This window comes from Ambystoma mexicanum, chromosome 2q, assembly GCF_040938575.1.
Source record: "Ambystoma mexicanum isolate Mex_15411 chromosome 2q, UKY_AmexF1_1, whole genome shotgun sequence".
NCBI classification, from domain to species: domain Eukaryota; kingdom Metazoa; phylum Chordata; class Amphibia; order Caudata; family Ambystomatidae; genus Ambystoma; species Ambystoma mexicanum.
In genome coordinates, this window is record NC_090924.1 from 95215524 (window position 1) to 95241540 (window position 26017).

General features: G+C 43.3%; 1 protein-coding gene across 5 annotated transcripts in view; it reads left to right on the forward strand.

The window, feature by feature from the left end:
• The window catches only part of LOC138569187 (ankyrin repeat and fibronectin type-III domain-containing protein 1-like), a 2784778-nt gene that overhangs the window by 1477664 nt on the left and 1281097 nt on the right, over positions 1-26017 (forward strand). The gene's annotated exons all lie outside the window — the stretch shown is intronic.

Here is a 26017-nt window from a genome sequence, read left to right on the forward strand (position 1 = left end):
GTGTTGTGTGGTTCTTGGGGTACGCTTTGAGTCGCTGGGTGGGGCATCCCGTGGATCGGGGCCCATGAATGGGAGGAGGCACACGCCCTGGGTCCAGGGGCCCTACCCTCCGTTCGAGATGGCTTCTGTCGGTGGGCCCGGTGCAATGTCAAGGGAGCTCAAGTGTAGGTGCAGGCCCGTGTGTAGGCCCTGATGGGGTTGCATGAGATGGGTCTCTTAGCAGGGGGCTTTGGTTACAGCTAAAGTTCAGTTGGGAGCACAGTTAGGTGGTCCGTTTCTCTTCGTTGTTGCCCACCTATCCGTGTCTTGGCGGGGCAAAGAAGCGGCAGTTGCACAGAGGAGGACACATGCCCCGAAGGTGGGGGCCCAACCCTCTGCATCGCCTTTGGTGCAGGAACGCACTCCTTGCCTTATGTGCTGTGTCCTTTGGTGATGGATTCAGCAGAGATTATGTGATTAGCTCCTTGGTCGCTTGCAGTGTTTCCAGGAGCATCCGTTTATGGTGTTTTGGTTAGGAGGGCGAGGTCTGGACTTGGTGTGGGGTACTCCCTGGGCAAAACATCTCAAATGGCAGGTGGGGTGGGTTTCCTGGCTCCAGGCGTGTTGCTGCCCTTGGGAGCGTGCCAGACAAGCGCTGGTTCTCTTGTGGCGGTGCCTGGAGGAAGCTGTGCCTTTAGAGAGGGTTTCCAGGGGGTCTACCCTTATGACTGTACCTGGGGGAAGCAGTGCCCCTATAGGGGATGTCTCGTGAGGCAGTCACTCTGAGTGGCCTCGGGATTGAGAGAGGAGTGCATCGCAAGATGTGCTTTGGGGTACTTTTAGATGAGGTCAGTTTAGTGGCCCATGGAGCTTTGTGGGTTGTTGTCCTGGGATGAGAACAACATTGTGCGCAGGACAACGGTTCCTGCTAGGGATCAAGATCTCCCTCCCCGGGCCCTCGGTGCTGCATTCATTAAGGTCCTCCGGGGCAGCTGGGGTGAGGGAGTGGACAGGGTCCAGCACTTGAGCGGCCCTCCTCAGGGTCCCGTGTGTCAGTTCTCCTTGCGTGGGGCGGTGCGCTCAGCAGGGGGCCTTCGTCGGCCCGCGTGCCGCCTGTTAGAGCGGTTCCTGCCCGATCTTCGGTGTGGGTAGGGGGCGGGGGTGCTCCTCCTCTGCACCTCGCACACCACCACCCAGCTCCGGGCCCCGGGGGATGTTCCGGGAGGAGAAGGGGCCTCGGGCCCGGTGGGGGGCTTCCACACTCTCCGGGGGGCACTTACCTGCTCCGCGGCTTCTCTCTGTTCGACGAGGGTGCCGGAATCCGGGGCTGTACAGGCGGCCGCACGAGGAGTGCGCCCCCAACCGCCAGAGCCGGGTGCTCGGAAGCAAGACAGGCGGAGAGGCAGTGGCTGTTGGGGGAACCGCAGCTTGGTCCGCACCTTCCGCAGGGGGATGGAAGGGGGAGCCGGGTACCTCAGGCTGCACGTAGTCACGGCCTGTTTTCCGGCTGTTGCGTGCGTGGGTGGGAGGGGGAGGCACCAACAGACAGACTTTTCTCATTGTTGGCGAGTCTGATTTTCTCCAAAATTTCGCTCGAAGGGTGGGGGGCCAGGTTGGACAGCTTGGGGTGCTGTTGTTGTGCTCGGGGGGGGGTCAAAAATGGGGGCTCAGATCACTTTTAGGGCCCGTGGGTCTGGAGCTCACACAGAGGTGTTCATCGTCCGTGCGCCCCCTGTGGCCGATCCATTCCATTTTTGAGTATTGATTTGACTTAGTTTGGTAAATTGAGGCCAGTCTCTAGAGTTGTGTTGTGATTCGGTTTTATTCAGATTAGTCCTTGAGCCCCCTTTACTGTCTCTTTATGAAGACACTGCTATACAGCTTCAGAAGGGGACAATAGATTCCTAAATAAACTCAGGGATGGATGTAATGAGATCCTAGCTATAGTAGATTCTGACTTAGAAATCCTGGTTCATAATCCACTAAAAACGAAAGAGAGTATGAAGAGATGGGACTGGATCAGAATGATCGAGAGGATGAGAGCAGTCAAATTATCATCCTCACTCTCTGTATGTGATACACCCAGATCCTTTCTGCCCACCTAGGAAGTTGCCGGATCCAAGAACTAGGGCTGACTTCCTTAGATTTAGATTAAATATTCTACCAACTTTAGAAATCTTATATGTGAGAGATAGGGGAACTTTTCCAAATGATATCTGCCAGGAGTGCGAGTTGAATCTAAGGCATACAACCCAACACTTGCTAACCATCTGCCCAGGGACCCGGGAATTAAGGTGTCTTAGATTCAAAGGATTTGTCCACAATGTTGAGTCTCTGGATTCTTCTATGTTTTGGGAAAGAATGGCATCAGGAAATTAATTGTTTTTGACAGCAGAAGTAGTAAAATTTCTGAAGGTCCTAAAGCTTACTAATAGGAGTAGCACTTGTTAGAGGTAGTAAAGAAAGAAACATGTTTCCTCTCTTACCTCCTAATGAACTTATGGGTTTTACTTATGCAATGAAATTGAATTGTTTTCACTAGCAGAAGTAGTTAAAATCCAGAAGGCTTTAAAGAGTACTAATAGGAGTAGCTCCTATTAGCGGTTGTAAAGAAAGAAAAATGTTTTCTCTTTTACCTCCGAATGAACTATATAATGAAATTGATTTTTAAATGATTATTCTGTTCTTTTGGAGCTAAATGCCTATTTCATTGATATTTGATAGTTTACTTTTAAAAACATTTTTTTTCTCAAGTGCAGTTTATGTTAGGAATGTAGATGTTAGATGTTATGCGTGTCTCTTTTCTCTTTTCCTTTTCTTTATTTTTATTATTCATTAGTTTTTCTTATGTAATAATTCTAATATTTTAATGTGCAATATGTGTGTTAAGACTATTTTTTGTGTAAAAAGTCACGATTTTGTTTTGGCTATATCACAATAAAAACATTTGTTTAAAAAAATTTGGGTTTGAGGTTTATTCATGATATATTCCAGGAGCGGGTGCCCTCCTGGGTTGGTTTCTTACCTAATTTTGGGTTAAATCAGTGTGCTCTGATACGCAATGGTATCTTACGATGATATGCGATCTTACCGATCACAATTACAGAGTGGTATATTTTATTGTGGACAAAATACTGGAAACCACCTATTTCTTTTAGGTGTTTTTTCTCCACCCTTTTAAAGCCACCCCAACCCGACCCATTTTAACTCCTTACTCCACTACCCTTTATATATTTATTTAAGCTTTTCAGTGTTTTTCAGTGCTATTGTCTACTCTGTTATGTACCACTCTGTTTTGTTTACGGTAAAATGACTGGATATCGTGTCTTACTTGCTGTGGTTTTTGAGTTGTGCCTCGGTTTTCATTTAGAGTTTGGATTTGTACTGTATAGTGATGTATTTCATGGGAAGGTGCCCTCCTGGGCTAGTTGCTTTCCTGCTCTCAGGTTAGGTCAGTGTGTTGCTGCCCAGTGAAATCTGTCTCACATGGCAGTTTGTCTTTCTTTGTAATCCTGTTTTGTGTTTTTGATTTTATAGTGTGGATAGTGAGTTTTGCAGTCCAGGCTCTTCCTGAAGGATTCTGATGACGCACTACATGACACACTACATGACTCAATGTTGCGTATGGGACTCACATACTAAACAAATAGATGCCCTATGTGCTGAAAAACTCAATAAATGTGTTTTCAGAAAACGCATGCTGAGGACCAGAGAATGTATTCTTATTAAAAATATATCATTTTATTCTGTTACAATTTCATAAAATACATCATTTTTGAACAATTATAAGACAACAATTAATTTCCAATAAAGATATATTTGTTATAAACAAAGGTTTTTTTGTGCAAATAGCACATTTTTCTCATATGTATATATCACTAACACACCATCCTGCCATTCATCTTCACAGCCAAATCTGGTTTGTATAAAGACATTCTAAATAACTTTTGCAGTAGTAATATTCCTACTTTGACAGTCCACTATTATGTATCAACTAAAAGTATCCAAAATTATTCTAGTAGTATTACTCTCATCATTGGATTTCCTTTTGTATAGTTTCGACTTGACATCAATTGGCCAGGTTTTACAGAACCATCGGTCAACGTCTTCTTCAGGATTAGTAGACTTATTCAAAGACTTTATCAGTGCTACAACATATAAAACAACAACAACACCATGATTTAAAACATTAAATAATGCTTAAAAACACATACAAACAACATGGTTAAAAAACACAATCTCTGAACTTCCTCAGTATGCTGCCGTTATTTTATAAATGGGGAGCAAACTCAAATTTTCTAGTAACCTCAAACCCAGGATGCTTGGGGTTAGTTAACCTCCTTATGCACAAAACAGGGGTAAATTAATTACCACTGTGAAAATGGGCCACTCAGTCCCCAACTGTCTTCAAAATAGAAGCCAGGAAACACTCTTACTGTACATTCCTGTCAGCTCAAGCAAATATAAGGCCCCAAAGGGTGCACAATAGAAAAGGAAAAAGGGGTTAAGGATATCTATAAATCAAGGCAATCTCATTAGTACCTTTAAACGTCCATTTTGAAAAAAGTTTTCTTTTTGCAGCTTTGCAAACATTTCCAATTCCCGTGGTTTCCCACTGTGTCTTCTCACGAACATTCAATGAACGAGTGAAATATTTATAGCTCCACCTCAAGGGCAAAGTTATCCGCTAAATACAATTCCTGTAAGTGTAATAGTAATAGTAAATGTTAGTTGAAACATGGTATGTCTCTAGTTAACAAAAACGGTATTGTACCGTTATGTTTTAAATCTTTCAAGTGCTAGTATTGATTTTTGCACACAACTTTTTTTTGTTTTAAAAAAAGGGTCATTTTACCTTCAATAAGTGTCCAGCGGAATAAAATGATATATTTTTAATAAGAACACATTCTCTGGTCCTCAGCATGCGTTTTCTGAAACACATTTATTGGGTTTTTCAGCACATAGGGCATCCTATTTGTTTAGTATATATTGAACTCACCCCAGATGCCCATGAAGGGGTCCCCACCTTTGTTTTTGTATTGGGCGTATGGGACTCACAACATACCTCGGATTAGTGTGCCTAACACTACATCATGCAATCAATTCACTTCAATCTCCGCCGACTGCAAAGGCGCACACAGCAACAGCAATAACGGTCAAAGTAGTTTGATAGGACTGTTGGGGGAAAATTCGTATGAACGTCTCGGCTCTTCTATTTGGTGTAACCAAGAGATTAAGGAGAATAATAAGGTGCTTTTCTGACCTGAATGGTTTCTTGGGTTATTCATTTTATTATAGACCAGAGGAGAGATGGCACATGGTTACCTGTAGATCAAGTGCGAGCACTCGGAAATCTTCCGACTTTAGTTCTCGTGACTATTTGAAACTCAAACAGGCTATTGGATAGTTTTCAGAGGAGAATGAGTTCAATCTTCAGGTTTTATACAGACAAGCAGCCGTGGAGGGGCATCTTGCGAGTAAACATTACAAGATGATTGTGTCAAGGGCAAGGAACAATGAGGGCTTGCTGGAAGAATGGAGGGAGAGATTGAGTTGTGACTTGCCAGAGGAGCATTGGTGGAGGATTTGTAGGAATGTCTGTCTTTCATCTGTGAGTTTGGGAGAGAGAGCACATTAGATTAAAATGCTGGACAGAGTTACTGGATGCCTGATAGAATGCACAAATCGGATACGTCTGATTCTGATCATTGTTGGGGTTGCGTCCATATGGTAGGCACCCTTGAACATATGCTCTGGGAGTGTGTCAAAGTGAGGAACCTCTGGGGGAGAGTCTGCATTATTTTTAACAAGATTTTAGGGAGATCTATGGACTTTATTTTTGTGGCCCTAATCCTAGGGGATGATGAATTGGGAGAGAACCGTTGTTCTGCCTAAAAGAAATGCTGTTCAGGGGTTTGTTTGTTGCAAAACGTATTTTGAGAGTATGGAAATCTAAGGTATCTCCAAAAGAAGAGGATTGGTGGGAGGAAATGTTTAAACTTGCTGCTATGGAGAGAATAATATTCCACCGACTTAAGAAAAGAACGTTATTTGAGAAGATTTGGAGTAGATTCATGGAATTGTACTAACACTGTATTTGAATCTGTCTGTGGGGGTTTACTTGTAAAGTTGTATACATTGCAAATAAAAAATAATAAAAAAATAAATAAAAGAAGACAAAATCTGAAGGCCTCTCTGCCTCGCTTGCTGGCATGAGAATGGGCAAGCTGGAAATTCCCTGCACAGGTGAAGACATGGTGGAGCAGGTTGACACTGGGCTCCTGCTCGGTGGGGAGAATTCCTTGTAGGTTGGAGCAAATGGAGAAAATCCTGTGAAAATCTTGTTTCACCAGGTTTACAGTTTATCAAGTCTGCATCACTTTGAAGGCTCTTCAAAAGAAGGGGCTTAGAGTACCATCTAGTTAGAGGGTTAATCTCTCAGTCTCTCCGAGCCTTTCATTATAAGAGGCACATGTGAATATTTAACCCCTTTGGACAAATAGGCACCTGGGCTGCTTGTATTGTTTTGCAAAGTTTGGTGAAGATGAGTTATTGGGTTAAAGTTGCGAATTATATCTTTCCATGATGATCTTTCCATGTGCTCCGCTGTGCTGGTGCCAGACGTATGGGCCCATAGATCCAATCATAGGTCAACGACCAACACCGTAGAAAGTCCTAGCATCATTCACCCACTCCCTCTATTCACATGAACATTGGCTTCCCGAACTCCTGCAGGTGTGCAATCAATGGGAAGATGCCCACTCTCCTAAACACTCCCCACAACACCGGCACAGACTAGGATCACCATCAGCTGAACCGTGTCTGCTATCACACTTGCTCCGATCGAGTGAGATTTCAGGTGTGGTTGGTCAGGTTGGATCACTGAAGAACCAATGAAGCAGCAATTATCCACCAATGACATCTAATCTAGGGGATCCCCTAACGCACGTGGACTCCCATATTAGGTGCAGTTCCAGCTCAAATGGGGCTCTAAATGCACAAAGTGAACGTATCATCTGGCTCCTCTAAGAAAAAAAAAAACACCTCAATCCTCCCGGTGGACATTTAATGTTGATTTTATTCATATTTTGCAAAGATGGAATAATCAAATCCATCATTGCCAAATACAGGTTGCTGAATACATGGGCCAACGACTGGCCCTCACAGTCGACACAAGTTAGGTGAAACTATTGTTTGCTTTACATATCCAGTGTCCACTACATAGACCCAGGAGGTAATGCATGGTGTAGCAATGAATTACAGTTAAGGAAATCATAGTAGGTGTTATGGGGCATGTGGCATCAGTGTGGGAGTGTGGTCAAGGGGAATGTGGAGTGGGATCAGGCGGCATCGGGAGTGCTGTGCCGTGGAGCGTGGATTATAGGAGCCAGAGCCTCCCATTCAGTTAACAGATGGGATGGTAGTGGGAGATAGGGGTTGGGTGGTAAAACACACCACTAGCAAGGAGAGAGGGGAACAGCCATTGGAGAGTGGGTGATGAACGTGTAATCAGCAGGTGGGACCACAAGTGAGGCATTTGGTTAGTGGGATCCGATGGGTAAGGATTAAGGGGGCTAGGATTCTACAGGAATTCTGGCATTTATATACAAAAAAAACATGTTCCTCTACTGCTTCTCTCTCCTCTGCAGACCATTCCTAACCCATCAATTCCCAATTATTCACATAAAGGTTAATGGCCCGATTCATGAAAAAGTGCACAGAGATCCGGCAAAGACTGTGCGCCGCGTCCGACTCTTCATGAGCCTGAACGCAGACATTTTTCTGTGCGCTCCACTTATTCATGCAATTGTTCATGCAAAGTAACTGTAAATGCAAGTCACGTCCGAAACGCCCCCCGACACGCTCCCACGCAAAGCAAAAACAGCCAGAAACAGCTATGTATATGTGCTCCCCTGGGCGCAAATACATGCATCAGTTCAACAGTGCATTGGGTCGCCCGCAAGCAGTCCTGCATGTCGGGAACCCCGTGCATGGTCCCCCGTAATTGTTACTGGCACCCTGACAACATGCGTATGATTTATCGTAGCTAGGGTAAAAATCTGTAAATCTTTGGGCGAAGCCCATAAATCGTTCCTGCACCCGGCTACACTGCGTACATACACACCTACACTAGATCGGAACCCCGCCTTAGTACACACCCCTAAATCTGACTCCCAATCTTACCTCTGCACGCTGAATCCTATGCACAAATGCCTGTACGCTTGCCTTTGGTGGTAGATAGAACGAGGGCTTTGTGTGGCCATTTCCCCACTGAGAGGTTGCGCGGTCGGATCCATAAATATGTATTGTTCCGAACAAGAGATGGTATTCAGTGGACTGCCTGCGGGCCGTCCCTCCTAATGCTGACATTTTCCCTTGTTCTTCCTCATTTTCTGCGTTCTGCTCCATACCCTGCGCTCAGCACCAGCCACGCCCACGCGGCGTGTGTCTTGCGCAAGGCACTCGGCCTCTCGCAGTGACATGCCGAGACTGCGCAAAGTATGACAAAGTCCCACACAGTCGATTCCATTGATTGTCAAATGTGATTTTGTGCGCAATTTAGGATGCAAAGTCCTGATTTTCCCTGCAAATAATTCCCTGAATCAGGCCCTAAATCTCCATGCAAATGGTGACGCTGCAACTTTATAAAGGTGCCTCACACTCCCAGACCTGTACCTTTCTGGATAAACAGCAACAGAATCTTTTTTTTAGTGTAAGTGTAAGAAACCTATTCCCTTACATGACATTTTTCAGTTTTATTTATGGAGTGAAGGTGGCACATAGTTACTGAGAGCAACAAAAAAAAGAGATGACTCAAAATAGATTTAGAGTATATATACACATGATTAAAATAGTGAACGTTATACCAATACATAAATTAGATCGTTTAACACTAACAACCAATAAACAGAATATATCCTGAATAATTCAGTAGCCCCTGTGACAACCCTCCCAGACCCCCACTTCCTTGGCAATAAATGGACAGAACTTGTTCGTTTGTTTATTAGTGATGAATAATATTATGTTGATGCTGCTTCGCTAATGAGGCTTCTTTTCCTTTACTTTCCGGTCTCTTTTTAACTTTGGCCTGCAAATGGCAACTCATTCCTCAATTCATACATCTTCCCTTTCCTAAGGTTTGATGGCTTTCCCCAACACATCAGCCATTGCTTTCACCATTGTCCTCAAGTGTCATTTGCCTCAGGGGTTCTTTACCTTTTGTAAGTCTTCAACATTCATTTCAGCCTTCAAGTATCTCCCTGCTCTCATCATATATTGAGTCCTACGGCTCCTGGTCTTGATCCAGTCTTCCTTTCTCAGCACACATTAGATTTGGTTGCCACAAATATCCTTGCACTTTGCACTCATATTGTATTCAGTTCTCACGTTGATTTGCAATCTTGTATATGACCGTGTTCCCAGCCTGTGTTTGATCTGGTTAATATAGTGACTTGGGAATTTTATACAGACTGATTGCTGAATAAGAGTGTTTCCCGACCAGTAATTTGATTTGGTCTCCAATTGACTTTGCTCTTTTATAAAGCTTACTTTGCCAAAATGAATTCATCTTTCAAATATCAAATGGACTTTGTTATGACTTCCTTTCGTATCTTGCACTTGACCTTGGAATCCCACAGACATGCCTAGTCTTACATTGTGATTTCATTTATTCACATAGTGCGCTTTGGTGGTGTGTGCCTCAATGTTTTAGCACAGATTTTGAAGAGCCCGTGTGACTTCGGTCATTGTCACATGATGAGAGATATGAATGACATACGCTTGATGTCCCCCATAAAGCTTCCCTGGATGGGCTGATCCTCCACGCGCAATCGTGGAGAGTCAGAAATGCATGTGTTCTATGGGTAATGATCCAATAATACTCTGTAAACAACAATCACTTATTTACTTATGTAGAAGAAAAAAATCACTTACCCTTACTCACATAGTGCGCTTTGGTGGTGTGTGCCTCAATGTTTTAGCACAGATTTTGAAGAGCCCGTGTGACTTCGGTCATTGTCACATGATGAGAGATATGAATGACATACGCTTGATGTCCCCTATAAAGCTTCCGTGGATGGGCTGATCCTCCACGCGCAATCATGGAGAGTCAGAAATGCATGTGTTCTATGGGTAATGATCCAACAATACTCTGTAAACAACATTCACTTATTTACTTATGTAGAAGAAAAAAATCACTTACCCTGAAGGATTTTTTAATTTAAGTATCTTCGGAATGGAAGTTGGTTGTTATCAAAAATGTGGTATTACCCAAATTGTTCGTTTACAATTGTTCGAATGAACAATTGACCGAATTTAAAGGGTCACAATTGACCTTTTCACAATTGACCATATATATATATATATATAGGGGTTTTGGGGGGTTTGGCGTTGGGTGGGGGTTGTGGGGGGTTTCCCCCCACATATATGTTACAATTGACCATCACAATTCGGTCAATTGTGAAAAGCTCAATTGTAATTCGAACAGTTGTAAAACGAACAATTCGTATACAACCAGAAATTCCTACAGTTCACTTTATAGCAGCAGCATGCCCACTGTTTTATTGAAATTATAATTTTGAGAGGTGTGATTTCTCACTACCAAGAGCATTTTTTGAGTCCCACTCGACTCTTAAACAAACACCATATCAAGAATGGGAAATTATTGTTAGGGTGACGTGTGAGGGATGGTATTCTGGGAACTTTAGGGAGCTCAGCAAAACTGGTATTGGGACATCATTATAGCTCTCAACACTTTTAACTGATCTGTACAGTGTAGTACACTGTTTACAGATAAAATGTGTAACATCTGCATGCAGTGGAGCAATTTGTGTCCAAACTCAACTTATTTATTGTATTTGTCCAAACATTAGAAGGTGCAGGTATGTGGTAGCTAGAAAACTAGCAATGTTGTTAGGATATGATATAGATTTCGGTCATAGGGAGGTTATATTTGGGAAGTTAACTGATCTAGACATGGACAGGTGCTTTATGTTTGCAGCTATAGTTTTTGCATCCGTGCAACTCGTTTGTAATTGGACAGATACAAAGATGCATGCATGGGTCGCTAGTTTTGGGGAAGCTACACATGTCTATCACACTGAGAAAATAATATTTACAGCCGAGGTGTGCACCAGCCACTTGAGTTCATTATGGAAACCGTTAAGTTCATATATGGAGCAAATACCATATGATAGATAACATGTCTGTTCAACAGACCTGGGATAACGTTTTGCCTGTAATAGGGGTCTGCGACCATTGGCTCTTTAAATGTTTTGGGCTACAACTCCCATCAGCTCCAACCAGCAAATTTAATGATGAGGTAGCATGGGAGTCATAGTAGTACAACACATCTGGAAGGTTCCATGTTGCAGACCCCTCGTATATAAATAAATAGCTGTACAATGAGAAGCAGTAACACACAACATGTCCGGTAGACTTTCACAGTGGCACTACATCCTTTCTGTTTGCTTTTGTATCTATGTATAGGCTTGACAATAATGGCTTTGGTAAGGCAGTTTTGCTCCATTATTATACTTTACACAGTATTCTGGAGTCATACGTCTGTACGCATTTAATTCTTATAACATACGTTTTCAAAGCATAGTATTACATTACATTCAGTCATTTAGAGCCTAGGGGAAGGGAGAAAAATGCACATGTTGCTTCTAAGAGCCCTAGCATATAATAGTTTCATGGACGAATGATGGAACCTGAAAGTAGCAAGAGGACAGACTCTCTCTCTCTCTCTCTCGAACCTTTATTTTGCTGTCCCTGGATCCCATCTCACCAGGCTCTGCTTTTTTCAGTGCCTGCAAGCTTCCCTGCTCTCACTACAATGCTTCTTCCTTTTAGCAAACCTTTTTCTTTCTCCTTTGTTTTTTTTTCAGAATCGTCTCTTCCTTTTATCCCTTGTCACTGAACCATTACGTCGGGCCTCCTGATGACTGCGTTCACCCTGTCTCCTATTTTCACTGCTCCCTTCTTCATAATCCCACCATTTAATGTAAATTGAATTTCTTTGCAGCCAGGCACCTCTTTACACTGTTTTCCTAATGATTAAGAAATGTAGGTTATTTCCCACTTAAAAATATAATTCTCTCATTAATTGAATTACATTTTGACCTCCGCAAATCCTTATTGCCCCGTCCACTGTAGCATGTTCTGGCCTCAACCTAGATTTTTTTTACTTATATCTGTCCATCGAACACATTTGTTCTACTTGAGTTCCATGTGGACCACCACCATTAGGATTCCCCAACTACCTCTCCTCACCCTTCTCCTAAAACAACTACTTAGATGACCCTTAACATGTCTGCTGGTGCTGGGGGACTTTTGTCTCTCTGAACCCAGTCTTCCTGTCTTTATACTGGACCCACCACATTTTCGCGTTCTTGTTCGTTTAGGGCCCTTTCATTGCATCCTCACTGACCAGGCTTTGCCATCAATCGACCTGAGCTTCTTCTAACTGACGTAAAAGATTTTACCAGCCCATCCCAATGATGCAAAGAAAATGTGCATAGACCAGGCAGAGCAATCTGCAAGTAACACCACTTTGTACGCAGCTGCATGCAAAAGCATGCTATGCACGAACAGCGTATTCATGGAATTTGAACTGCAGAATAACCCTCGGTGGAATTAGTGGCCGGAATGCCCAGGACACGCCCCCCACTCAAAGCAGACCTATGAACATATACCAAACTTTGCACAGTCCACATGCCACCATCATGCACCCCATCAATACTACGGGATGTCCCCCCACAATGAAGACAGCACCCTGGTGACACTGCCTACGGTCTCGTAACTCTTAACTGCACCCCGATAAAATGCGTTGCATGTCACGTAACTCAAGTCAGCCGCTGGAAAATAGGCGTGAAAACCAGTATAAATGACCGCTGCACCCCACTAATCGTCATACGTGCACCATCAACTGCATGCCGGTACCCCAACATTCCTGACTGTACCTTACCTTTGCATGTTGTTTCCCACGCGATTCAGTTATGTGGTGGTAGAATCTAAAGCTTTGTATGCCTCTTTCGCCAACATCACGTTGCATGGTCACATCCATGAATACACGTGTGTGTGTGCATTGCAGGGCATGCAATATCTTTGCATAGCCCATCCCTTGACATGCCCACGTAAGTCCTTGTTCTTCCTAATTCTTCATGGGTATGCATGTCCCACCCCTACTTGTTTCCTTGCATAGGCCCCTACAACACTTTGCGTGGAATCTCACGCAAAGCGATCGACTGCATGCCAAGACATGAAGGTCCTACGCAAAGTCGGTTCCATGAATCCACAAAAGGAGTTTTGTGCACTGATTAGTGCGCAAAGTCGCATTTCAGCGAGAAAAGAATTCTGTATATCAGGCCCCATATATCTTACATGGCAGTGTAACTGGTCGAACTACCTGCCACTTCCACAAGGCTCTTCTTTCTGGTTTGTCCCAGCTCTCATTGGTCTATTTCCTTTTCCTTTCTGGTCTATCTCACCCTAACTGAATCTCTATCCTGCCACTGGTGGTTATCCTTGTCTCTCACATATTCTCCTGTCACTGGAATATGTCCTTTTTCCTGGCTCTCACTGACTAGCCCATCCCACTAGTGGTTTGGCCTTTTTTCCCTGTAATGGAAAATCTTAGTCCCCACCTGCTCTCTTGCTCGCAGCCGCCCAGCCTCTCAAGCTCTCTTTTTCTTGCTTGCCTGTGACTGACTTGCCTTGTACTTAAGTGCAGCACGTGTGGTCCTTCTTCGAGTGTTGATTTTAATTTCGCCACAGTCTCCTATAAATGCCCATAAAGAGTATTTGCTTTAGCCAGTGCGCGCGTGCAGCAGTGGCAGTACCCCTGAAAGCTTAAAACAACAGCAGTGGAAAAGTGAAACCCTCCGGGAGGTGCAATCAGCGCAGTGTGCGCGCGAGACCGCAGGCTGAAAATCTAAACCCACAAAACAGCTCTCAAAAGAGCACAACAGACCGTGTTCCCTTTACACCATTCCTTCATCACCTGCTTTGGGTCGCATTTGACCCTGTCCTCAACAAAAATACTTGGTTTAATTGACGCGGAAAGTAGGGATTTTGCGTCTTCTGTGTGCAAACTCTTTTTTTTTCCAGTTTGTTCCGAAGCGATATTAATAGCTTCGCTATTAATTTGTTAATATTCGGCCAAGCTTCTTTTTTTAATAGTTTTCGGTTCAACAGCTTTTTGAATGCCGTGCTAAGTACGCTTTTTGACGTGCAAAGCGACTTTGCACTTACTTTGCACTGCAAAAATACACTTAGAACCGCTCTGTGGATCAGGGTGTTTGTTGGCAGTGCAAAGTCAACCATGCCAAATATTCCATGAATCAGGCCCTTACTCTTTAAAAGTCAGGGGATCATGGGAATATACAGTAAACAGAGTTTCCAGAAGTAAGAGACAAACTTTGTGATGTCTAGTATATGAAAGGTCACTGATTTTACCTTCATGGCCATTACATGACTTAGGCTTTTTTGAATAGCGGGCAGCGTGAACAAATTCAATTCTAGGGATTTCAAATTTTGGCAATTAAGCAGTGGCGGCTGGTGAAATTCTTGATAGTTATGTTAAAGTTTCTTATACTGCACACTGTTGCCACCTGCGTGGTCTCTTGGCGGTCTGGCAGACCTGTAATGCAAGAAAGGGCGCGCAGTGATTAGTAGGATTGAGCTGGAAAAGGGCAAGAGAGTGTTGATGTGATGTTGGCAGCTTCAGTTCGGATACACGGTTCACTGAGCATTGGTGTGATTTTCGGTCGGTGGCCACCATGTGGTGTTGGATGATATTATGTGTGGTTTGTTTCGTTGTTGTGGTGTTGTGAGGTTTGTGGTGCTGTAGAGGTGTGGTTATGTTTAGTCCAAAGTTTGAGAGGCGTATGCACAAGGGTGTGTTTTTAGCAAGTTTTTTTTTTAATGGCAGTACATTTTCTATCCCTGCTGTTCTCATAAAATGAGACCCATAACTCTTCCGCTGACAATCATTCTAGGGTGCAGTAATTACCAACCCTAAGAGTTCCTCCAGGGGTAAGGTGTCCCAAGTTCCCTGTGGCCAACCCGTGGGCTGCCTGATTTCTGCATCTAGCCCTTTTCCTTTATGTGTGATGTGTTCCACTACCTTGGTGGTCTGATTAAGGGCCTGATTCACAGAAGCCTTTTATAATGGTGCAATCCCATTGGCAAATGTTCTCTGAATCAGGGCCTAAGTGGACATATCAGCCTCCCCTGTTTCCACCTTTGGTCCGCTATCAGGACGGGTACACTTCAGGTCTCAAAATCACAATTCCTAATTCAGAAGTCTCTCTTCTCCCCTGCCCTCGACTCCGGCCCAGCCTACTCCCCATTTTTTTTCGGTTGTGTGGTCATTTCATGGTAGGCCAGATGATGGGTTCTGAATGCTGTTTTAAAGTCACCTTACCAACTTGGGCTATGTACGAATTCTGCCCTTCTCAGACTAATATGCCGCTGGCAGATTTTGGCTACCTTTTCACTTTTTGGCTAGTTTGCAAACTTTGCCTACCTTTGGCCAGTAGCTGTCCGCAGGCTGTGGGAATCTTAGTTCAGGTGCGAGTTTCGGCTGCCTTACTCAGATAAAATGGAAAACTTGAACCAGTAGTAGTGGGGAACACCTCGAACTGTAACAGAGGAGTAGGGGGCAAACCCATAGATTGGAGACCCAGCAGTCGTGGGGAAACACCTAGATTCGAAACACAGCAGTGGAGATGGAACACCTAGTGTTGGAGCACCACACTAGTGGTACAATCCTAGTTTTGAAACACTGCTGTAATGGTGGGATGCCTAGATTTGGAGCACAGCTGTAATGGAACAGAATGCCCAGATTTGAAACACAGGAGTAGTAGGAAACCCTAGACTTGGAACACAGCAGCAGTGGGAGAAAACACCTAGAATTGGAACCCAGAAGTAGGGAAAAGCTCTTAGAATAAGAACACAGCCCTAGATGGAAAGATCTTGTTTTGGAACACAGCAGTGATGGAAAAACATCTCGATTTGAAGCACAGCAGTAGTGGGTTAACACCTTTAATTAAGACAAAAAACAGAGGAAAAGTCCTAGAATTGAAAAACAGTACTAATGAAATAAACACCTAGATCTGAAACACAGCAGTGGTGGGGAAACATCTAGAATTAGAAAACTGTGTTAGAGAGGGAAGACCTAGAATTGGAACACAGCAGTAAAGGGAAAAACACCTAGATTTGAAACACAGCAGTAGTGGGGAAACACCTAGAATTGGAACACAGAGATAGAGGGAAACACTTAGAATTGGAACACAGAAGTAATGGGAAAACACCTACATTTGAAAGGCATAACTAGATGGGAAACATGTAGATTTGAAGCAAAGCAGTAGTGGGGAAATGCCAAGTACTGTAACACAGTGCTAGAGAGGAAAGACCTAGAATTGGAACACAGCAGTAGTAGGGAAACAACTAGAATTATAACGCAGCACTAGGGGGAAAGACCTTCAATTCGAACATAGCGCTAAAGGGGAACAAATAGAATTGGAACACAGCAGTAGTGGTTATAAACCAAGATGTGAAACACGGCCATAGTGGAGAAATATCTGAAAAAGAGTCGTAGGGGAAACACGTAGAATTGGAAAACAGCAGTACTCGGAAGCACCTACATCTGAAACACATGAGTAATGGGAAAAATACCTAGATCTGAAAAACAGTAGCAGTGAGGAAACACCTAGAATTGGAACACAACAATAATGGGAACAAACACCAAGATGCGAAACACAGCAGTAGTTGGGAAATACATACAATTGGAACATAGCGTAATGGGGAAAAACACCTAGATGTGAAACACAGAAGTAGTGGGGAAACACCTACAATTGGAACACAGCACTAGAGGGGTAACACCAAGAATTGGAGCACAGGTGTAGTGTGGAAACACCTAGAATTAGAACTCAGCGCTAGAGGGGAAACACTTAGAATTGGAACACAACATTGGTGGGGAAACACTAAGAAGTGGAACACAGTACTAAAGAGGAAACAACATTGGAACACAGCAGTAGTGGGGAAACACCTAGAACTCGAACACAGGCCTGAGGGGAAACACATAGAATTGGAATACAGCAGTCATGGGGAAACACCTAGATTTGAAATATACAGTAGTGGGAAAACACCTAGATGTGAAACACAGCAGTAGTGGGGAAACACATAGAAAGTAAGCACAGCAGTAATGGGAACACACCTAGATCTGAAACACAGCAGTAGCGGGGAAACACCTATAAATGAAACACTGCATTAGAGGGGGAAGCACCTAGATTTGGAACAATGAGCTAGAGGGGAAACACCTAGAATTGGAACACAGAAGTAGTGAGGAAACACCTAGACTTAGAACACAGCGCTAGAGGGGAAACACCTAGATGTGAAACACACCAGTAGTGGGGAAACACCTACAATTATAACACAGCATTAGAGGGGAAACACCTAGAATTGGAACACAACATTGGTGGGGAATCACTGAGAATTGGTACAAAGCACTAGAGAGGAAACAGAATTGGAACACAACAGTAGTGTAGAAACACCTAGAATTAGAACACAGAGCCTGAAGGCAAACATCTAGAATTGGAACACAACAGTATTGGGGAAACAGCTAGATTTGAAACATAGCAGTAGTGGGAAAACACCTAGAATTGAAACAGTGCTTTAGAGGGGAAACACCTAGATTTGGAACAACGAGCTAGAGGGGAAACACCTAGAATTGGAACACAGCAGTAGTGGGGAAACATCTAGAATTAGAACACAGTGCTAGCGGGGAAACACCTAGAATTGAAATGCATCAGTAGTAGGGAATCACCTAGAATTAGAGCACAACACTGGAGGGGAAAACACCTAGAATTGGAACACAGCCCTAGAGGGGAAACACCTAGAATTTGGAACACAGCATTGGTGGGGCAATACCTAGAATTAGAACACAGTGCTAGACGGGAAACACCTACAAATGGAACATGGCAGTAATGTGGAAAAACACCTAGATGTGAAACACAGTAGCAGTGGGGAAACACCTACAATTGGAACACAGCACTAGAGGGGAAAAACCTAGAATTGGAACACAGCAGTAGTGTGGAAACAGAATTGGAACCAGCAGTAGTGGAGAAACACCTATGATTAGCACACAGAGCCTGAGGGGAAACACCTAGAATTGGAACATAGAAGTAGTGTGGAAACACCTAGATGTGAAACATACCATTAGCGGGGATTCACCTAGATAAGAAACACAGCAGTAGTGGGGAAACACCTAGATTTGACACACACCATTAGAGGGGAAACACCTAGATTTGGAACAATGAGCTTGAGGGGGAAACACCTAGAATTGGAACATAACAGTAGTGGGAATAAACCTAGAATTAGAACACAATGCTAAAGGGGAAACACCTAGAATTGAAACACATCAATAGTGGGGAAACACCTAGATTTAGAACACAGCACTAGAGGGGAAACTCCTAGAATTGGAACACAGCAGTAGTGGGGAAATGCCAAGAATTGTCACATAGCGCTAGACGGGAAACACTTAGATTTGGAACACAGCATTGCTGGGGAAATAACTAAAATTGGAACACAGCGAGAGAGGGAAACACCTCAAATTGGAACACAGCAGTAGTAGGGAGGCACCTAGGTGTGAAACACAGCAGTAGTGGGGAGTCACCTAGATGTGCAACACAGCAGTAGTAGAACACCTAGAATTTGAACACAGCAGTAGTGGAGAAACAATATCTAGATCTGAAACACAGCAGTAGCGGGGAAACACCTAGAATTGGAACACCCTGCTAGAAGGGAAACACCTAGAATTGGAACACTGCACTAAAGGGGAAACACCTAGAACTGGAACACATCAGTAATTGGACAAACACCTACATTTGGTAAACAGCACAAAATGGGGAAATACCTTGATGTGAAACACAGCAGCAATGGGGAAACGCCTAGAATTGGAACACAGTACTAAACGGGAAACACCTAGAATCAGAACACAGCAGTATTGGGCCAACATTTAGAATTAGAACACAGTGCTAGAGAGGAAATTCCTAGAAATGGAACACAGCATTGGTGGGGCAATACCTAGAATTAGAACACAGCACTAGACGTTAAACACCTACAAATGGAACATGGCAGTAATGTGGAAAAACACCTAGATGTGAACACAGTAGCATTGGGGAAACACCTACAATTGGAACACAGCACTAGAGGGGAAAAACCTAGAATTGGAACACAGCAGTAGTGTGGAAACAGAATTGGAACACAGCAGTAGTGGAGAAACACCTAGGATTAGCACACAGAGCCTGAGGGGAAACACCTAGAATTGGAACATAGAAGTAGTGTGGAAACACCTAGATGTGAAACATACCATTAGCGGGGATCCACCTAGATAAGAAACACAGCAGTAGTGGGGAAACACCTAGAATTGACACACACCATTAGAGGGGAAACACCTAGATTTGGAACAATGAGCTAGAGGGGGAAACACCTAGAATTGGAACATAACAGTAGTGGGAATAAACCTAGAATTAGAACACAGCACTAGAAGGGAAACACCTAGAATTGGAATACAGCAGTAGTGGGGAAATTCCAAGAATTGTCACATAGCGCTAGACGGGAAACACTTAGATTTGGAACACATCATTGCGGGGGAAATAACTAGAATTGGAACACAGTGCTAGAGGGAAACACCTCAAATTGGAACACAGCAGTAGTGGGGAGGCACCTAGGTGTGAAACACAGCAGTAGTGGGGAGACACCTAGATGTGCAACACAGCAGTAGGAGAACACCTAGAATTTGAACACAGCAGTAGTGGCAAAACAATATCTAGATCTGAAACACAGCAGTAGCGGGGAAACATCTAGAATTGGAACACCCTGCTAGAAGGGAAACACCTAGAATTGGAACACATCAGTAATTGGACAAACACCTACATTTGGAAAACAGCATAAAATGGGAAATACCTAGATGTGAAACACAGCAGTAGTGGGGAAACGCCTAGAATTGGAACACAGTACTAAACGGGAAACATCTAGAATCAGAACACAGCAGTATTGGGCCACCATTTATAATTAGAACACAGTGCTAGAGGGGAAATTCCTAGAAATGGAACACAGCAGTAGTGGGAAAGCACCTAGATGTGAAACACAGCAGTGGTGGAGAAAACACCTACATGTGAAACACAGTAGTAGGGAAACACCTAGAATTGGAACACCCTGCTGGAGGGGAAACACCTAGAATTGGAACAATCCACTAGAGGGGAAACACCTAGAATTGGAACACAGCAGTAATGGGAAAAACATCTAGATTTGAAACACAGAACTAGATGGGAAACACCTAGATCTGATACACGGCAGTAGTGGGGAAAAACCTAGAATTGGAACACAGCAGTAGTGGGGAAACACCTAGAATTAGAACACCATGCTATAGGGGAAACACTTCGAATTGGAACATAGCAGTAGTGGGGAAGCACTAGAATTGCAACACAGCAGTAATGGATGAGAGCAGAATGTATCTCAAAATAAGTGTGAGATTGCAGATTGACAAAGTTTGTCTATGTTATAGTGGGTATTAAGAGTGGTTTGGCTTTACTGCAATACAGCGGTGGCTGTACTTCCCGCCCCGGCCATACTTACCTTCTCTGTCACTGCTGGTTGACTGTGGCAGGCTTCCCAAGCGAACACTGGCAAACACAGAATGGAGTTGCTATGGTGGAAGCTGCTCTCGGCCTTTGGTCCTCCACCGCTGCCCAGGGCAAGGCTGCCCTACTGTCATTGTAGAAGAGGTTTTCTGGGTCTCCAAGGGCTCATGGGCCAATCAGCAGCAGGTGGGTGGGAGGGGAGGGTGCAGACTGGAGGGTAGGCAAGCAGGGAACAGGGGAAGGGAAAAGAAAGAGAAAAGGCGTGGGAGTGCAAAAGAACAAATCTTAAAAGGACAAAACAAAAAATTGGTCTCAGAGTGGGCCAGGGACCTCATTTACCCTGTGACAAATGGGAGCCAAGTGATTCCAGGGCTACTCCGATCGAATTTTGCCCTGGAGGGTCTTCTGGGTCTCCAAGGCCTCATGGGCAAGTCAGGAGCAGGTGGGTGGGAGGGGAGGATGGAGGGAAAAGAAAGAAGGTGAAGGTATGTTAGTACAAAAGAAACAATTTTTAAAAGGACAAAACAAAAATGGGTTCAGCGTGGAATAGCGACTGTCTATGCTGGGTTCCGCTATCTAGTATTCATTTCCGCCCCCACACAAAATCACTCATCAAATGGGTTTTGCCAAAATAATGCTAGTACAACAAGCCATAGTACTGTAAAGAAAGGTCCATCCCTAGCTACCCAAATGGGGCCCCCCTCCACATACAAACACACATCAAGTTGGTTTTGCCCATGTAATGCTAGTCAAACATGCCATATTACTGCAAAGACAAATCCATGCTTGATGCACAAATGAAGACCCCATCACCAGCCCTCTAGCCCATATAGGAAAATAAATGATGTTTGAATTTGCCAATATAATGCCAGTAAAATGTGCCATGCCACTGTAAAGGAATGTCCTTGCTGGCTACTCCGATGAAAACCCAGCCACAAATCCTCTCCAGGATGAAACGCCCAAGTTGCCTTTGCCTATAAAATGCCAGTAAAACATGCCAGACCACAGTAACGAAATGTCCTTGTGTTGTTTCCCTGCCCTTACTGCTCCCTATGTAAGAACACTCATCAAGCTGGCTTTGCCAACACAATGAGAACAGAACATTCCATATCACTGCAAAGATATGTCCATGCTGGCTGCCACAATGGTTTCCCCATCGGCAGCCCCATCATCAGGTAAGAACACTCATTCAGTTATCATTGCCCATATAATACCAGTAAAACATATCATGCAACAGTACAAAAAGGCTATGCTGGCTGCACCAATGTAGTCACTCTCCCCAACCCCTCCCCCACGTAAGGACACTCATCAAGTTGGCTTGGCCTACATAGATCCAGTAAAACATGTCATGCCATGCAAAGAAATGCCCATGCAGGCTACCCCTCCCAGAGTCCACTAGCACAGTCACTCACTCATACACATTCACACACACACACACGCACATTCAACTTCTCTCTGATTCACATGCACACCAATACAGAACATTTAAACTGCATTTCTCATTCGCATGCATATTCACAGCCAGATATTACAATCACATGCAACTCTCATTCACATGTGCACTTGTGAAGTCATACCTAACTCATTGCATGCATAAATACATACATACATTTATACACACATAGATACACACACACACCCTTGTATGGACAAAGGCAGACATTCAAAAACATGTTTTCACTTACTCTTCTCCAGCTCCGGACTTGACACCTCCTCCTGAGTTGCTCCAGGTCTTCACACTTCCATGCACCACATAGACAGGAACCACGGACCAAGGAAAGATTCACGAATATACACAGTGGAATTGAAGAACCAGAAACTGAGGCCCAGGGTCTGTAAATGTGTGGAGAGGTGCACGAGCACCACCTACTCACATATGGCCCTGCAGGGAATAAATGCCCAGGCCTTGCGCGGCGCACTCTACATGCATGCTGGGGAACGACACATTGCAAAGACAAACCCTGTTTCCCTGCGTTTGCCATCTCAGTGGTGGTGGCATGAAAGGTACACAAATCATATTACATAATACATAATAAAGACGAATATATAAATGCTGATACAAATATGTGAAACAAAAAGAGTACTATTGTAGGATTATTTTCTCTCATCTTAAATTGAAGACTACTAATACCAGAATGCAGTTCAATGGAAGGCTACCAAATATGGCTTGTGGGTGGTGTAAATGTACTGGCAAGACGTAAAGACTAGAAACAAAAGGAAATTCGTGAAAAGGTAACCTCGTTGATTTTCATTATTTGACAAAGATATGCTTCATATATAATGTGAGAAAAATGTGATATTCACCAAAAAGTAAATGCTTTTTTTGTGTGTCAAATAAGAACACATGAAAGTAAAGAAGTTTGCATAACATTCATGTGTGACCTCTTTTAATTGTCCTGGAAGACGGCATAACATGGGCAGCTATTTGGCGGTCTGTGTGTGCTTTCAGAATAAAAACGCACCCTTTTCTGTCACCGAAACGTAAAGAACATTTTGTCCAAAATAAAAGTTAATTAAATGGACCAAATTGTCTCCACTTCGAGCGCTCCGTCAAAAAGAAATGGGAGTGATAAGTATGCATGGGGCTCCAGCGGGACCTGCTGTGCAATGGCTCATGAGCCAGTGAAGAGGTGGTGTGTCAAGCCTCCCACAGGGTTGGGTGGTGGCAATGCGGCCTCACTGGGATAGGACGAACAATGAACTACATGCTTGGAAGCATTGCAATACACTCTTTATTACTTGGTAAATACAATGCATCTGGTGCCTGTGGAGCCCCCATGAGTGCATGGCCCTAGGAAATATCACAGATTGCCTATGCAAAGGGCCAGCCCTGATCCTTACAAAATGGGATGGGTCATCTTCCGAGGTAGGGACTGACTTCCACCTTTTCAATACAAAATGAGAGAAGTTACAATATTTGTCCCACATTAGTTTTCAAGGCATTAGCTCCCCTTTTCTTTTGGGATTGACAGCCCACATCCTCCATTCTTTCTGCTGCTTGTTCCTCTCTCTCAATGCTGTTAGAAAGTGAATGAGGTCCTGGTGATGCTAAGAGCTGTAATGGCCTGTAGGGATTCCTGTTTTCATTTTGTATGTTTTTTAAATGTGAAGGTATTTTTCCAGGGTTTTAAAATATTTCGAAAATATGTATTTATCATTACTTACTCTTAGTTCCCTCAAAACGATTGTGTTTTTTCAATGTAGAAAAGAAAATCGTTCTTGTTTTGTTTGTATATTATGCATAATAATTGTGAAGTAAAAACATCAATGGTCATGCTGATGTATCTCTTAATATTCGTTTGGCATTATTGGACTTCTAGTGCTGAATGTATAATGGAAAAGGAAAAATGCACATACAAAAAAACAAAGCACAACATACACATTTGATGGTATCCAGTTGCCTAGCAAGGGGCCAAATAAGACCTCTACTATTTGGCAGTGAACTCTAACATACTCACCAAAGATTAAATATACCATACTCTATAGGAGAGAAAGAGGTAGGTGCATGGGTGACTGACGCAGGTGTACCTGTATATTTATTTTCAAAGCTGCATGCAGGCCAAAGGGAAATGAGCAAAACATGTTTTAAAACAAAGAGAACTAAGCTTCTTTTCACATAGATTACAAAAAGCCCCTAGTTTAAAATATGAGATATGAATATTTACTAAGTGGAGGGTTAAACGGATGTTGAAAGATTAAAAAGAGCTTGATATTTCATTTGATAAGAATTAGGGATTCCAAATCACAAACAGAACTCTTATATTCGTCAACCAAATTGTACGTTTAAGTTTAGGAAAAACATTCTGTTATGAGAATACACGTTGACTTTCCTTGGTCCATTTCCCCAATAGCTGTTCAACAGATCAGTGTGTGTTGGAAGAGTTTTGGAATACAAGACACAATTTAATTAAATAGTCCCTTCTGGTCTTCTCTCATTAAATGTAGTTTTTTAGCCCTGTACCATTGTGAAACCAAGAATTAACTTCATATTGATACTTTTCAAAATACATGGTTCATCCAATAAATAATTTTTAAAGGGATCATAGTTAGGATACAGCATTTTTCAGTTTGCAACTTGGTTGGGTATGAAAATGTCTAAACTGCGGGTGTACCGAATAGTAGATTTAAGTATTCGGCTCAATACCAAATAGTTGGACAAGTATTAAGCCGGATCCGAATACAGAGCAGAATAGTTGCCTTTTTAATAAATAAAGTTATGTAGATAAGAAAAACACTTTGTAAATTAAAAACGCAATTGAAAATATGGATATCCATTCTTCATTGCATTTCATTTCTTTGTTGTCTCCTGAAGATGTTTGTGTAAAATATGAAAGGTATACATTATCTACAATACTATAGCAGGCCAGATGTATGTTTGTCCTTTGCCATCATGTGCAGTAGAGGGTGCCCGAATGCACTGAATGCTCTGCTTGAGGGAGCTGTTGCCTTAGGATATAACACTAATCCAAGTTGCATAGCTTCGCCTGTTGTCACTGCTATAGGGAGCCGGTAGGATTGGGATATATAGTGGTCTTACTGTGTTAATGAAAACCTGCACAGTTTATATTTTTGTGCATTCCTAAGTGCAGCTTGTCGGGCAGGGCCCAAGAAACTAAGGCTAGCTCAAAAGTACAGTATGCATGAATGTATGAAGTCACTGTGAGGGGAGACTGCAAAGTGTCTACTGTCATGGGTTTTGACCCCTGTTGAATCAATAGACTGGGTAGATGTGGGGATGAGTTGTCGCCGCCCATTATTCTATCCCAGAACAAACTAAATCAATAGACTGGGTGGATGTGGGGATGAGCTATCGCCGCCCACATTCACGCCAGAATAGGAGAACTGCGCAGTTGGCACGAGACCACCCCAAAGATACAACCTTCTTGTGGGGAATTCATTTTCTTAATCCCAAAAATGGTTGCATTACCATTACTCACCACTATCAGAAAGCCAGCGTTTTAAAACCGCCAGACTTTTGTGTAAAACTGAACAAATGAAACAAAACCAGACCAAGGAAAGACTTGCCAAGAGGTGGATACAATGTAAAACTATATTCTGAAATGACTTGAAGGAAGTAATTATTTAATGTATATGTAAAAATTGTCAGTTTGATTTGAATGTAGAAAACTGGGAACAAAAAATGACATTTAGCTGAAACCTGGCTTAATGAAACTGAATTCTGCCTGACAACTACCCCCGACAGGAGTTGATACTGGATCAACATCTGTGTTCCCAGGTCTGGCTGCCAGGCCTGGCTGCATCCTGAGGGCACATGGCCCTGTTGATTAGATTAGGGGTGGAGCAGCTGGGGACTACAGGGAGTTGAACAAAGGCCTGTCCTGGACTCAGGCAAATGTTATATTGGGGGGGGCGTAAAGTGGCTTCGTTTT